This window comes from Neofelis nebulosa, chromosome 10 (genome assembly GCF_028018385.1).
Source record: "Neofelis nebulosa isolate mNeoNeb1 chromosome 10, mNeoNeb1.pri, whole genome shotgun sequence".
In the NCBI taxonomy this organism is placed as follows: domain Eukaryota; kingdom Metazoa; phylum Chordata; class Mammalia; order Carnivora; family Felidae; genus Neofelis; species Neofelis nebulosa.
Genome location: NC_080791.1, coordinates 49,683,675 through 49,698,093, shown reverse-complemented (window position 1 = coordinate 49,698,093; position 14,419 = coordinate 49,683,675). Strand labels below are relative to the sequence as shown.

The 14,419-nt window shown below is 39.6% G+C and overlaps 1 protein-coding gene across 2 annotated transcripts in view; it reads right to left on the bottom strand.

Annotated features, from left to right (window-relative positions):
- The window catches only part of PRCP (prolylcarboxypeptidase), a 141,515-nt gene that overhangs the window by 18,965 nt on the left and 108,131 nt on the right, over nt 1-14,419 (bottom strand). The window contains exons 10-12 of one of the 2 annotated variants that reach the window (XR_009249654.1): nt 11,287-11,473; nt 9,981-10,096; nt 5,018-5,104 (exon numbers count right to left, since the gene is read on the bottom strand). The gene's annotated coding sequence lies outside the window, so the exon portion shown is untranslated. The remainder of the gene's footprint in view (nt 1-5,017; nt 5,105-9,980; nt 10,097-11,286; nt 11,474-14,419) is intronic. The other variant, XR_009249655.1, reaches the window with a different exon arrangement.

Sequence of the window (14,419 nt, the reverse complement as noted above, 5' to 3'; positions counted from 1 at the left end):
GAACTGGAAAATCCCTAAATCCCTGGAGGTTAAGCAATGCATTTCTAAATAATACATAGGCCAAAAAAGAAACCTCAAGAGAAATTAAAGGATATTTTGAACTGAAAATTAAAGCACAATCTTTCAAAATTTGTGGGAGGCAGCAAACCAATGCTACAAGGAAATCTATAGCATTGAATGTACTTATTAGAAAACAAGAAACAGCTTTTTAAAAATGTTTTTAATAAAAAGAAATAAAAAGAAGACAAGGGACATCTAATATCAATCATCTAAGCTTCCACCTTAGGAAACTAGGAAAAGAAGAGGAAATTAAATCCAAATTCAGGGAACCACAGTGCAAGAAGAATATGAACATCAGCAGAAAGAGCTGGAGGAAGTCTACAACTCCATCACTACCAAACTGTACCAGAATGCAGGTGTGCGGGGAGGAATGCTTGAGGGCTCGCCCCATGGTGGAGCTCCTCCATCTGGCATTGCTTCCTCTGGGCCTACCACTGAAGAGGTTGATTAAGCCAACATGAGCATAGATTTAGCATTGCTACACACAGAACATCAAAGGACCCAAATCTGTAGTAAATTCCATGGAAGTTTTAAAGTTGAGCTGCTATAGTAAATAACTGGGCATTCTTGATACTTGAACATGGAATATGTGTATAGAGAAAGGAAATAACATTACACTTTATAAGTACTGTATGGTAAGTGGAAAATGCAATTTAAAATTGGCACCGGATAAAACAAACAAACAAAAAATCTACAATTCAACCACAAATTTTTACTGTATTCAGATGTAGTTGTCTTTTGTTTTAAGGATACAAGACAAAAATATGAAGGTGTGTTTCCCTGGGACCTGAATGGTGTTAATTATGAGAGCAGATGTTTGAGAGTACAAGCACCAATGACCAAATCACAGTGCTATCTACATGATTTAAGATATATATTTTTTTAACATTTTATTTATTTTTGTGAGACAGAGAGAGAGAGAGAGACAGAGCATAAGCAGGGGAGGAGGAGAGAGAGAAGAAGACACAAAATCCAAAGCAGGCTCCAGGCTCTGAGCTGTCAGCACAGAGCCCGATGAGGGGCTCAAACCCACAAACCGTGAGATCATGACCTGAGCTGAAGACAGACGCTTAACTGACTGAGCCACCCATGTGCCCCTACAGGATCTTTAATAAATGCATTTTTGTATGTGTTTGTGATATGTGAGGTCTCTAAAGTGTGGGACCCGGGCAAGGACCCATCTTTTCCAAATACAGTAGATCTTATACTCATTTAACAACTGAGAAAACTGGACTTCAATGTATCGGTCAGCATAAAATGCTATTTGAAATAGAAACATCTATAGACAGTTCAAACAGAAATTTCATACACAAATTATGAGTTTGCAAAATGATAGGAAGGGCTAGGGCATGGAAATAGAAGACTACTTTCTCTTACAACAAGAAGGGGAAAACTAGAAGCAGATACAGTTGGGCCTTGTTTTGGGGAGAGTGGGTATAGATAGATATGTAGATTTGATGCACAGAAGATGAAAAAATCCCCAACCAATGGCTTCTTTTGGTCAATGGAAGGAGGAGGAGACAAGCTGAGGAGACAAGCAGAGTGAGGTAGGAGGTTTGAGGAGAGAGAAAAAGGTATGAAAAGCCATTATGGAAAGTGGGTAAAGGAGCACATTCCAGGAACCTGGTATGATTGCCAGACAGTGTTTCAGGTTCACCTGGGGCTGTTAATCATTAATTTATAGAAAATCTGTCTAATTACATGCTCTATTTTCACAACCTTTGCCAAGTTCCTTCTCTGGTTTCAGTTCCACATTCTAAAATAGTGATGATAAAAAGCTTATCTAGTAATATCATTTTGTGGAACTTAGAACTTGTTTTCCACCCTAGATATGTCACATATACAGTCCCAGCCCAAGCCCATAGCCCATCAGAAAATACCTCATTCTCCCAAAGTTCCCCTTCACTACCTCTTGACATCCCTCTTCTAAACCAGACTCCCTCAGAGCTCCCAGCCCCAAGGTCTAACCAGAGCTACCACAAGCCATGAGACTCAGGCCCACAGCAGAGGCAAAGGTAAGTCTCTCCTGCAGGCCCACCCATAAAGGAGGTCATCCCAAAGTTGAAAGAAGAGGAAGTTTAAAGAAAGGGCCTGAGTCAGTGTCACATTAAAGGTTCTACCTCACAGAGGTGTGGATGGAGAGAGCTTGCTTCTTGACAGGAAGAAGGATAAGGAGGATGGGAGGAAAAAGGGAGTACAACAGTACAGGTTAAGTAAAGAAATTATGGTCATTAAAAGGTCTGGAGGCCTTTTTGTCAGGATTCTGAGGTGGGGAATGTCTTCCTAGGCATTTCCATTCCATTTAATGTGACCTCCTACATCAATGTTCTTTAACTAGAGTGTATATACACCTGAGGGTATAAAAAGACTCTTCAAAATACTTGGATAGGGGTCTCATATGTACTCTTTCTTAAAATTGATTGGAGACGTTTATTTCCCATCCTGTCTCTCACAACTGTCTTTATCTTAAAAAGAGGAGGGAGGGGCACCTAGGTGGCTCAGTTGGTTAAGCAACTGACTTCAGGTCAGGTCATGACCTCCCGATTCACTCACGAGTTCAAGCCCTTCATCGGGCTCTGTGCTGACAGCTCAGAGCCTGGGCCTGCTTCAGATTCTGTGTCTACCTCTCTCTCCCCCCATCCCCCACTCACTCTCTCTCTCTCTTTCTCTCTCTCTGTCAAAAGTAAATGAACATTTAAAATAATTGAAAAGAAATTAAAAAGAGGAGAGAAAGTCATAACCATTCTTTCTCTCCCATTCCTTTTCCCTTTTCCTTTCTTGCTCTACCTTTCTCTTCCTGAACAATCCAGTCCTAAAGCATTCAGGAAAGGCAGAGCAAAGCTAATCTCTGTGCTAGCAGTGAGATGGGTGGGGTGTAGGAGAACTGAAGTGGCCCACTGTAAGGTGTCAGAGCCTGAGCAACGAAGGGTTATCAACCCATGTGCCAGTCTAATGTTGGGAAGGAGAGAATCCATGGAGGAGAGCTCCTTGTTCAGTGTCAGAGCCAAAGCACAGTGAGGAATGGGGTATGACATCTCAGAGCCCAAACAAGGGAAGGAGGCATCCTTGTGGAGGAAAGGCCTGGCACAGAATATTGGAGAGAGTTAAGGAGGGCATTTATGTGGAACAAGGGGTAGAGACAGATGAGAAATTGGCTTTATACAGGGGGATTGATCAAAAATTAAATATATTAAAGATCAAGAGCCAGGATTCTCCCTTCTAGAGAAGAGAGGTACAAATATTCAAAGAGCAGGGGGTCTAAAATAAGCCCTGGGGTATTTGATTAGAATTGGCAGCTTTGCTGTGAACTTATGATTTTTAATATATGTAGATAAATATAGAAATAAATACAGGCATAAACGTGTGTTCCCTAGTCTTGTCTACTGGGAGAACCTAGGAGCAGCAACAGTCCAACAGCAATAAACATACTTTGCACTCAGATCTTGATTCCTTGAGTAATTAGCTGGTTCCAATCCTGAGGAGGGAAAGTATGAGGTGAGTCTGAAATATCTCTTTGTGTTGGAAGGGAAATGCCCAAATAAAGATGGAGATCTGCCAAAAGGACTCAGACGCCAGCCTGAAGGGGTTCCCACTGACCAAATAGAAAACAATTTGAGCATCAGATAAATAATGATCGTAACAGATTATAAACTATTGAATAAAACTGAAAAGTATGAGTCCAAACACATATACTTAGATAAATGAATAAATTAAAAGTTTGGTAAGAAACTATTTACATAGTTTTAAAGAATCTCCTAACAAAATATGTGTTATATATAAAGTAGAAAAGAGTAACTTCATATAGTAAAGAAGCCTGGAAGTTACCACATTAGTCAAGTGATCAAAGTAAATATTATTAGTAATGGGTCAAATTAAAATCACACACCACTGAGATAGAATACATCGAGAAGAATACAGAATTATTTCTGAGATACTCCTGCCTAAAATACATAATCTGAATCTAACATGAGAAAATATCAACCAAACCCAAGATAATGTGTGTTAGAACTGCCTCTGCCATGGAGTGAGACCATACAAGCCCATTTTAGGGGACACAGTGAGGGGAAAGAGAAAATTGACCTCCTGTGGACAATTGTTCTTCCTTTTCCTGATTCAGTACTAGGTTCCAGATAAAATATATTAGATTCTTCCGAGAAGTTTCTCTGAGTAGCAGTGATGTTGTTACATGGAACAGAGCACTTTTGTCCTGGGTCTGAGGCTTGGACACAGCTGGTATTTCCCCTCCATGCGAGTCTATTCACTAGACCTTTGGCTGAAGGAACAAGCCTACTGACTTAACATTCCAATTGGATTTCCCTGGACTTAGTGACCTCCAGATGGAAGCAAGGATCTAGGCCAAGCTGGGAAGAGGAAGATAAAGATGTCAGGTTCTAAGCTCATTTTCCTGCACACATATTCCTGCCCTCCTCCTAAAGAGTTATTGCTATGGACTTGACGCCAATGTATGGATTAGGAAACTGGGGCTCTGACGAAGTCTTGGCAACAAAGGATAGGGATCTAGGGGCACCTGGATGGCTCAGTCAGTGGAGCGTCTGACTCGATTTTAGTTCAGGTCATGATTCCAGGGTGGTGGGATTGAGCCCCACATCAGGCTTTGCACTGAGCATGGAGCCTGCTTAAAATTCTCTCTCTCTCTCTCTCTCTCTCTCTCTCTCTCTCTCTCTCTCTCTTATTCTCTGCCTCTCTCCCCTGCTCATGCTCTCTCACTCTCTAAAACAAACAAACAAACAAACAAACAAACAAAGGCTAGGGATCTAGACTCCCAGGCTACATAGGAGCCTAACACAGTCCAGCACAAAAAGTCTCTACCCATTTCTAATAGTCTCTACCATAAGTCTCTTTATGATTTATTATTTAGCCCCACATACTCCTTCATGGCTTCCTTAGGCTGGTCCCTTCCACATTTGTGGGAATACAGGGAGTAGGATCTGCTCACCTGCATGTTGGTAGTACTCTGGGCAAAAAGAAGCAGAGCAGATCTGCTTTACCACCAGGTTCATAGGGCTCTTGGATTTGGATGCTTCTGAAAAGAGAAAGAGAACAGAGATGGAATCTGGGAAGACTCAAGGTAAGTTTGGGCAGATAGAGGAGGCTTGACTACATATACATGGTTGGCTGTTTCTACCCTCCCAAAGCCCTGAGACAAGGTCTGAGAGGGGATAGCTACTGGATTCTGGGGGGTCTATTTTCTGACCTGAACATAGAACTAGGAAGGAGTTGGAGACGTTGGAGGTGGGAAGGGTAGGCCTGGACATGGGTGAGATAAGCAAGGCATTCAGGGCACTCACTCTGAGGTCATGAAAGTAATGGTGCGAGTGAGTGCCTCTTTAAATTTGTGTTCTAGGTGATTCACTTAGCTCACTGCAGACTAAAGGAGGAAGGCACATGAGAAAGTGTGACTAAAGAATCAGAGGAACAGAGGTTTATCTCCCTTAGGCCAGAATCTGCCTTTGTCTGTGGGAGGGTAGGTTTCTATAGCAACTCTAATTGTGTTCTACCTTTGGATGGAAGATAGTTTACCCTTGCTGCTTATAATAAAATGGAAGAGGAAAGGATAAATTGAAAAAATAAACTTTTAAACACAAAGGAACCAGTACTTGATGATTTGGAAAATTTCCTGGCTATCAAGATAGCATGCTCTAGAAACAAGACTAGGGATATGGCCAGAAAACCATTTCCTAGAGATGGTTAGAGATGCTTATGGATACATGAATATGCATGTTAAACAACCATCTCAGCAGAAGCAAGGAGGAGAGATGTGGTTATCCAGAAAGACTGTGGAGGACCCTCTGATGGGATGGTTTGGACTCCCCATGTATTTCACAGATACTTGTTTTGTTTTTGAGAATGTCATACCAGCAGAAACACTGGACTGAAAGGGACAGAGATGTGACAGAATGAAGAAAGAATTATTCCTGTGGCAGAACCAAAAATACAGAGTCCAGAAAGGGTAGGGCTGCCACCCCAGCATGCCCAGAGGACAGAGCACTGAGCCACAAAAGATTATTCTTAGGCATGGAATCCAGTGGAATTTCCTCTACTAAGTTTTGCTTTGCTTGGGATCTGTGACCCTTTTTGTCCTTCCAATTTCTCCTTGTTGGAATGCAATGTCTATTCCATCCTCTTCTATTTTTGAAGAAGGTAACTTGTTTTTTAGATTTTGTAAGTCCACAGGTGGAGAGGAATTTTCTCCCTAGATGGATCATGGTTGGAGTCTCACCCATACCTGATAGAAATGATTTAGAAGATGGAATTCAAGACTCTGAGTTAATTATAATTAGACAAGATTTTAGATTTAGAGTTGATGCTGGAATAAGTTAAAAGTTTGGGTAACATTTAGACTGGGTGAATGTATTTTATATATGGGAAGGACATGTATTTGAAGGGGCAGTCAGAGGGCAGAATGATATGGATAGAATTCCATCCTCCAAAAAGATAGACTGAAGTCCTAATCCCCAGTACCTGCAAATGTGAATTTATTGGGAAATAGGGTCTTTACAGATGTCAATTAAGGTGAGGTCATACTGAATTAGGGAGAGTCCTAATCTAACAGGACTGGTGTCCTTATAAGGAGAGGAAAAGAGACACAGAGAAGAAAATGGCATTGGAGACCTGGAGAGAAAGAAGGAGAAAACAGCCATGTGAAGATAGAAGCAGACATTAAAGTTACACTACTCCAAGCCAAGAAATGTTTGAGGGGACCAGAAGCTAGGAGAATCTGTGGTACATCCAGGCAATGGAATATTATTCAGCACTAAAAGAAATTAGCTATCATGTCATGAAAAGACATGGAGGAATTTTAAATGCATGTTACTAAATAAAAGAAGTCAATCTGAAAGGCTACAGATTGCATGATTCCAGATATACAACATTCTCAAAAAGGCAAAATGATAGATGGTAAAAAGATCAGTGGTTGCCAGGGGTAGAGGAAAGGGAAGGATGAATAGGTGGGGCACAGATCATTTTTAAAGGGGTGAAACTACTCCAAATAGTACCATAATGGTGGAGACATATCATTATGCATTAGTTAAAAACCACTGAATGAACATCACCAAGAATGAACACTAATATCAACTATGGACTTTGGCTGATAATGAGGTATAAATGTAGATTCATCAGTTATAACAAATGTACTGCTCTGGTGTAGGATGTTAATAGTAAGAAGGCTAGGGAGAGAGGGAGTATATGGGAATGTCCTGTATTTTTTTAATGCTTATTTATTTATTTTGACATTTATTTATTTTGAGCATGTGAGTGGGGAAGTGCAGAGAGTGAGAATCCTAAGCAAGCTCCACACTGTCAGCACAGAACCCAACACGGGGCTTGATCCCACAAACCGTGAGATCATGACCTGAGCCAAAATCAAGAGTCAGACGCTTACCTGACTGAGCCATTCAGGTGCCCCTGTATTTTTTTTTAATAAGAAAAGGATTTAAATAAACATTTCTCCAAAGAACATATGCAAATGGCCTATAATCATATAAAAAAATCTAAACATCATTAACCATTAAGGAAATACAAATCAAAACTATAATGAAATACTACTTCACACTCACAGAATGGCTATAATCCAAAAGACAGAAAATAAGTATTTTTGGTGATGATGTGGAAGTCCTGATATATAGCTGGTGGGAATGTTAAAAAGTGCAGCTACTTTGGAAAACAGTGTGTCAATTCCTCAAATTATTAACCTTAGAGTTTACCATACATTCCAAAAAATCCAGCAGCTTTTTGGGTCACTTGGCAAACAGGCTGGAGTAGCACACCCAAATGAGAAATAGGCAGCCTCCAAAATCAAAAAAAGATCTACGAGGCATTGTGGCTCTATTTTTGTTATAGGAGTGGCCAGATGAAGCACTTAATCCTTCTTAGAAGGAATAGGCCAACATGCCCCACATCACCGGACTCCTAGAAATTTCACTGAGGTAGAAGGCCTCTGAATTTTTGTTGGATTAATTTCCCACTCTCTGACACACAAATATCTGACCAGTAAGTCTAGAGTCATCACTACTTGGCTCACTATCCGCATAATGTCATCTCAATATAATGGACTCAGTGTGATATACTGCGGAAGGGAAAGATGATCAGAGTCCTTGCAAACTAAATTATGATATAGAGCTGGAGAGTTGATATACCCCTGAGGTAGGATAGTGAAGGTGTTGAAAGAAAACTGCTTCTTATTGTCTTAATTTGGAGATTAAGTATGGTTAAGAGATACCTATGGGTGCCAAGATGACAAGGGGTGGCCGTTGATGGTTATAATATTATGTGTCAATTGGACTAGGTTATAGTACCCAGTTGCATGGTGAAAGTCCAGATGTTGCTGTGAAGGCATTTTTAAGATATGTTTAAAATTTAAATCAGTAGACTTTGATTAAAGCAGCTTACCCTCTTTAATGTAGGTGGGCCTCATCCAATCAACTGAAATTCCTAAGAGAAAACACTAAAGTCACTAAAGTCCCTTTCAAGGAACCCTGCCTACAGATTGCCTTTGAACTCAAGACTGCAACATTAGCTCCTGCAGAAATTTTCAGCTTGCAGCTCATCCCATCAAACTTCATCCCTCACAACTATGTGAGCCAATTTATTAAAATACACACACACACACACACACACACACACACACACACACAGAGAGAGAGAGAGAGAGAGAGAGAGAGAGAGAGAGAACCTTCTATTCATTCTGTTTATCTGGAGAAACCTTACTAATACAAGGCTAAGGCATGTGGGGTTTCTTTTTAAAGTAATGAAAAGATTCAAATTGATATGATTATATTTACTCTGTGAATATACTAAAAACCATTTAATTACACACTTTAAATGGATGAATTCTATGGTATGTGAATTATATCTCAATAAATCTGTTAAAAATATCTATAACCACAAAATGTTTTAAGCATATTAGCTAAAAATGTAAAGGCAACATCCAAGGAGAAGTGGCTGTAAGAGTTGATGAACTTTTGATGAACTCTTGATGTTACTTGATGAACAGAACTTAGAGGTGGAAATTTCTCAACCATTATCTCTTCAAATATTTCTTCTTGCCTAATTTCTTTCTCTCTCTCTTTTCCTTCTTGGACTCTAGTTACAAATATGTCAGACTTGTTTTTTATTGCCCCATATCTCCAGATGCTCTGTTTTGTTTTTGTCCCCTCTGTTTAACTTGTGTTTCACTGTTGGTTTCTATTGATTTATGGTCAGGTTTAGGGATTTTATACTCCAGTGATTCCAGTGTACTATGAGTTAAATGTTTTATAAATCATTAAAGGGATTGAAGGAATGGCAGTCAAGGAGCCAGCACTACACGTTCAAGTCACATCACCACCAGGTTTCAAGGTCGGGAAATTATTTCTGTACTGCAAGTTCAGAAAACTAGGAAACCACTGCAGTTGACACAACTGCCCAATATTCACAAAGCTGCTGGCTTAAGTTCGCAATAGAATGTGGAATCTGGCCACTGCAAAAACTCTTGACAGCTGACGTCCATACATCAGCTGCCATCACCCCAATAAAAGTGACTTCTACCTTCCTTCCATCTTCCAAATCTAACACAAATGTACCTCATTGGAGGAACCTAAATTGCACTTGGAATTCTAGTAACAAGTGAGTCTTGGAAATGAAGTTTTTACCTTTCCAAAATCTGTAATACAGGGAGAGGTTGAGAACACAGAAGAGGTAGAAACAACTACTAAGTGACAATAGATAATATATAGTACATTCCACCCCTTTGCTGACATAATACATAAGTTTCTATCATACGTAAACTTCCAATCAACAAAGTAGAAAATATAATAATATAGTAATATAATATAATATAATATAATATAATATAATATAATATAATATAATATAATACAATATAATATAATTACCCTTCATTTAAATGAAAATGCACTTACCCTCTGCCCAAAAGAGGGGCTTAACACCTAAAGCCCTATTACTCTCAGTTTTTGTCTATTGGTGATGTTCTTTTCTCTTCCAGCTCAGCCACAATCCCATCTTGATATCCTATAATCTAATGAACCAAATTATAAAGTTAAGCACCAACAACATACCTTATATAAAATAGGTATGGTAAGGGAAAGGAAGAGTGGAATAAAGGAAATCGGTTAATAAATACAAATATATACATGACAAAGCAAGAAAATATGCATAACTACCACAATTCTCATTTCTCTAAGGTTCACAACCTTGTCCAGATCTTCATTTTTAAAGGGTCTGAAGCTTTAGCAGTCCTACCTTTATTTGGTCACTGTAGTGCACCTGGAGAATCCCCTGGTTTCTAAACACAGTTCTCTTTGCCCCATTGTGCAAACCCTGTTTTCTCTTGGAAATTAGAATCAATCACCTCAGCCACTGCAGTCACATCTTTCTTTGTATGTTAGATCAGTGACACGAGGAGCCCAACATTCCCAGGTGACAGTTTCAACTGCTAATTTGATGGAACTATTGCATGTCTCCTCATGAAAACATTCTTTCTTTGTGCTTTAAGCCCTCTAAAATCAGCAGTGACCAAATATTTAAAGATGGAAAGAAAAAAATTTGCAATTGTGGGGGCAATAAAAGGAGAAATTCCCACTTTAACTCCTAAATTTCTAGCTCTGTGCATTCTAGCTATGAGATAAACAGCATTGTATATTGGTTGTTAGATTAGCACATGTTTCACACTGTAGAATAGCATCCAACCTCCAAAAGTGTGGTTTCCCAGCTGGTGGAGCAGGACCATTCTACTGTCCTATAAAGCCAGCTGCTTATGGATAGTAGGAAACATGATTGCACAAGGAAAACAGTGAATACCATGAGCTAGAACCCATAGTTTCTTCCTTCTGCTGTCAATAATTATTTCCTTGAATAAAAGCAATGAAATGTGAGAGCTGTGAGGGTGAATAAGGCATTCTAAAAGTCTATAGATGATGGAGCTGGCAAAGCATCTGAGAAGGAAAGTTAATACATACCCAGAATGACTATTCTAGTGAGAAAATTTGTTCTGTCAGTAATTGAAAGGACATTGAAATCAACTTGTTACCAGGTGGCTGGTTGGTACTCTCAGGGTATAGCATTCATCTTTGATGTTGGCAAGTTGGGCTTCCAAATGTGATGATAGTTCAGTCATGGAGAGGGAGAGTCCCATGTTGTGAAACCCATGCACAACTTTGAGCAAGCATCAGAATGGCTGAATAAAAAGACAGATTGACTTCTACAAACCTTGGCTTTTCTGCTCCTCAAGAACACTTCTGGGGGCACCTGGGTGGCTCCATCAGTTAAGCGTCTCTTGATATTGGCTCAGATTTTGATCTCACGGTTGTGAGACTGAGCCCCACATTGGGATCCATTCAGAGATTCTCTCTTTTTCTCTCCCTCTGCCCCTCTCCTCCTTTCATGCTCTCTCTCTCTAAAATAAAAATAAAAATTTTTAAAGTACATTTTTTTGTGTATATAAACCACAATTTCTTCATCCATTCATCAGTTGATGGACATGGGGGTATTTTTTTAAGAGTCTATTATGGTTATGGGGGGGAGGGAGGGGAAAGTGGGTGATGGGTATTGAGGAGGGCACCTTTTGGGATGAGCACTGGGTATTGTATGGAAACCAATTTGACAATAAATTTCATATTTAAAAAAATGAAAATAAATAAAAACATACAAAAGTTCTTATCAAAAAAAAAGTATATTTCTTGCTAGAAATACGTGGAACCGTATATAGACCAGGCTAGAATTTTCTTCCTTTGTCAAAGGATTACAGAGACTTCCCCATGAGGCCATGGGCTTAGGGAAAGTTTGCAAAACAACAGTAGATGGATGAAAGTCTGAATTATACACCTTATGTGTGCCATCAAGTCCTGCTCTCCATCTAAGTCACTTTTAATTGGTGGAATGTTTTTTCCAGTTTGCTTAGGGCAGTCTCAGTTTTAGCACTGAAAATCCCAAATCCTAGGAACTTTCTCAGTGCAGGTAAACTGGGAAAGCTAGTCACCTTGGTTACTGCACACACCCAACATCATGGCTTGGATTAAATGACATCCAGTTTATAATATGTATCTCCAGCAGCATGTTCTCTTAGAGTCCCATGATCAGGTATTAAGTTTCTACCCACCCACCGAGGCCTAATAGCATTTCAGAAGTTTTCCCAAAAGGAAAGAGTAATTTTCTAGAGAAAATATAGCTTTGCTCCAAAATCCTAAGGGCCTACATTGTAAGTTCCTTCAGGAGCTTGCCAGAGCCTCTGTAGTATCCAAATATATATGTATATTATGTACAAGGTACAGGAAGCTCTGATATATCTCTTCCCCCTTCCCCTACACAATTTCTCCAATTTTTAATATGTTGCATTTGTGTGGTACATTTGTCACAACTGATGAACCAATATTTATACAAAAGTTCAAAGTTTACATTATACAGTTCTGCGAGATTCACTGCAGATCTGGACAGATGCATAGTCCTACAGTCTGCCATCAGAATATCACACAGGATAGTTTCACTCTCCTAAAATGTCCTGTGCTCCATCCATTCATCTTTATTCCCTTCCCCTGGACCACTAGCAACCACTGATCTTTTTTACTGTTTTCATGTTTTACCTTTTCCAGAATGTCATATAGTTTGAATTATGCAGTATGCAGCTTTTTTCAGACTGGCTTCTTTCACTTAGCAATATACATTTAAGGTTCCTCCATGTTTTTTTTTTTTGCGTGTGTTTTTTTGTTTTTGTTTTTTTTACAGCTTGATAGCTCATTTTTCTTCTTGCTGAATAATACTCAATAGTATGAATGTACCACACTTTGTTTATCCATTCACCTATTAAAGGACAACTTAGTTGTTTCCAAGTCCTGGCAGTTATGAAGAAAGCTTTTATAAACATTCCTATGCAGGTTTTTGTGTAAACATACATTTTTAACTCATTTGGGCAACTACCTAGTTGTGCAATCTTGACTCATATGCCAAGCCTATGTTTAGCTTTCTAAGCTGACACACTCTTCCAAAATGGCTGCACTATTTTGCATTCCCACCAGCAATGAATGAGAGTTCCTATTTCTCACATCTACTACACCTGCATTGCTTTACAACAAATTGATGATAACCATGTGAATCTCTTCCTCTCAAACTTCACTGTTGCAAACTGAGGTTTCTTTTAGGTCTAGCTCTTTGAAAGGCCCTAGGCTGAGGAAAGACCTATAAAAAGGTAAATGCTTATGAACATCAGAACCAATTTCACTATAGAATGTAAGCTTCCTAAAAGTTTCTCTTACACAGGCTGCAACCTGATTAACCCCAGATGAAGATCTTCTATATCATGAGGGGAAATTTTTGAAGGTCAGTTTGGGAAGTGGATGGCTTAGCTGAACATTTGCGCCTTTAAACCTCTTTAAAGCAAGCTCACTTACACATCGACTTGGGACTTTTTTCCAAAGCTGCTATATGTGATGATTCTCCCAAGATATATCCCAGTAAGAAATTAAGCCTTGTTAATGGGAAAGGAATATCGCCCACTTCTATTTTCATGCAAATGGTCCCAGCAGGATAAAAAGGGGGACAGTGAAAGTGATGACACTGATCTAATTATCTGCAGGCCAATATCACCAAGTTCTTGAAAGGAACCCACAGAATGGCCTGACACAGACACACAAAACACAGCCAGGAAACAATTGGGACCTTAGCAACAAGGCAAAAACTGGCTTCTCTGTGCATAAAGAGCTGTTTTATGAGCATTTCTTGTTACTTTCCATTAAGTCCCACTACCTCTTCCAAACAAGGGTGCAGTCTATTTTCAATTGATGCCCCCTTGCCTAGAATCGCTGACATGTACCTTTCCAACCTCTGCTTTCCAGGACTATTGTCCACTCACACAGCTTCAAGCCCTGGTTTCATGGGAAATGTAACACAGAAGAATAGGACTTCAGTGGATACAAACCCTCAGCATCTAAACACAACCTCTCACATCATCCTATTAACCACAAAATGAAATTAGGTTAAAAATGTCACATTTTAAAATAAGGAAAATGAGGGGCGCCTGGGTGGGTCAGTCGGTTAAGCGGCCAACTTTGGCTCAGGTCATGATCTCACGGTCCGTAAGTTCGAGCCCCGCGTCGGGCTCTGTGCTGACAGCTCAGACCCTGGAGCCTGTTTCAGATTCTGTGTCTCCCTCTATCTGACCCTCCCCCATTCATGCTTTATCTCTCTCTGTCTCAAAAATAAATGTTAAAAAAATAAAATAAGGAAAATGAAATCTAAGGAGATGAGGCCACTTGACAAAACATTCAAAGCTAGCTAGCAAGTAGAAAGAGAGGAGTCCCAAGTCTAAGACTCTTTATACTGCACCACATCGCAGTTGTGTTAAGATGTC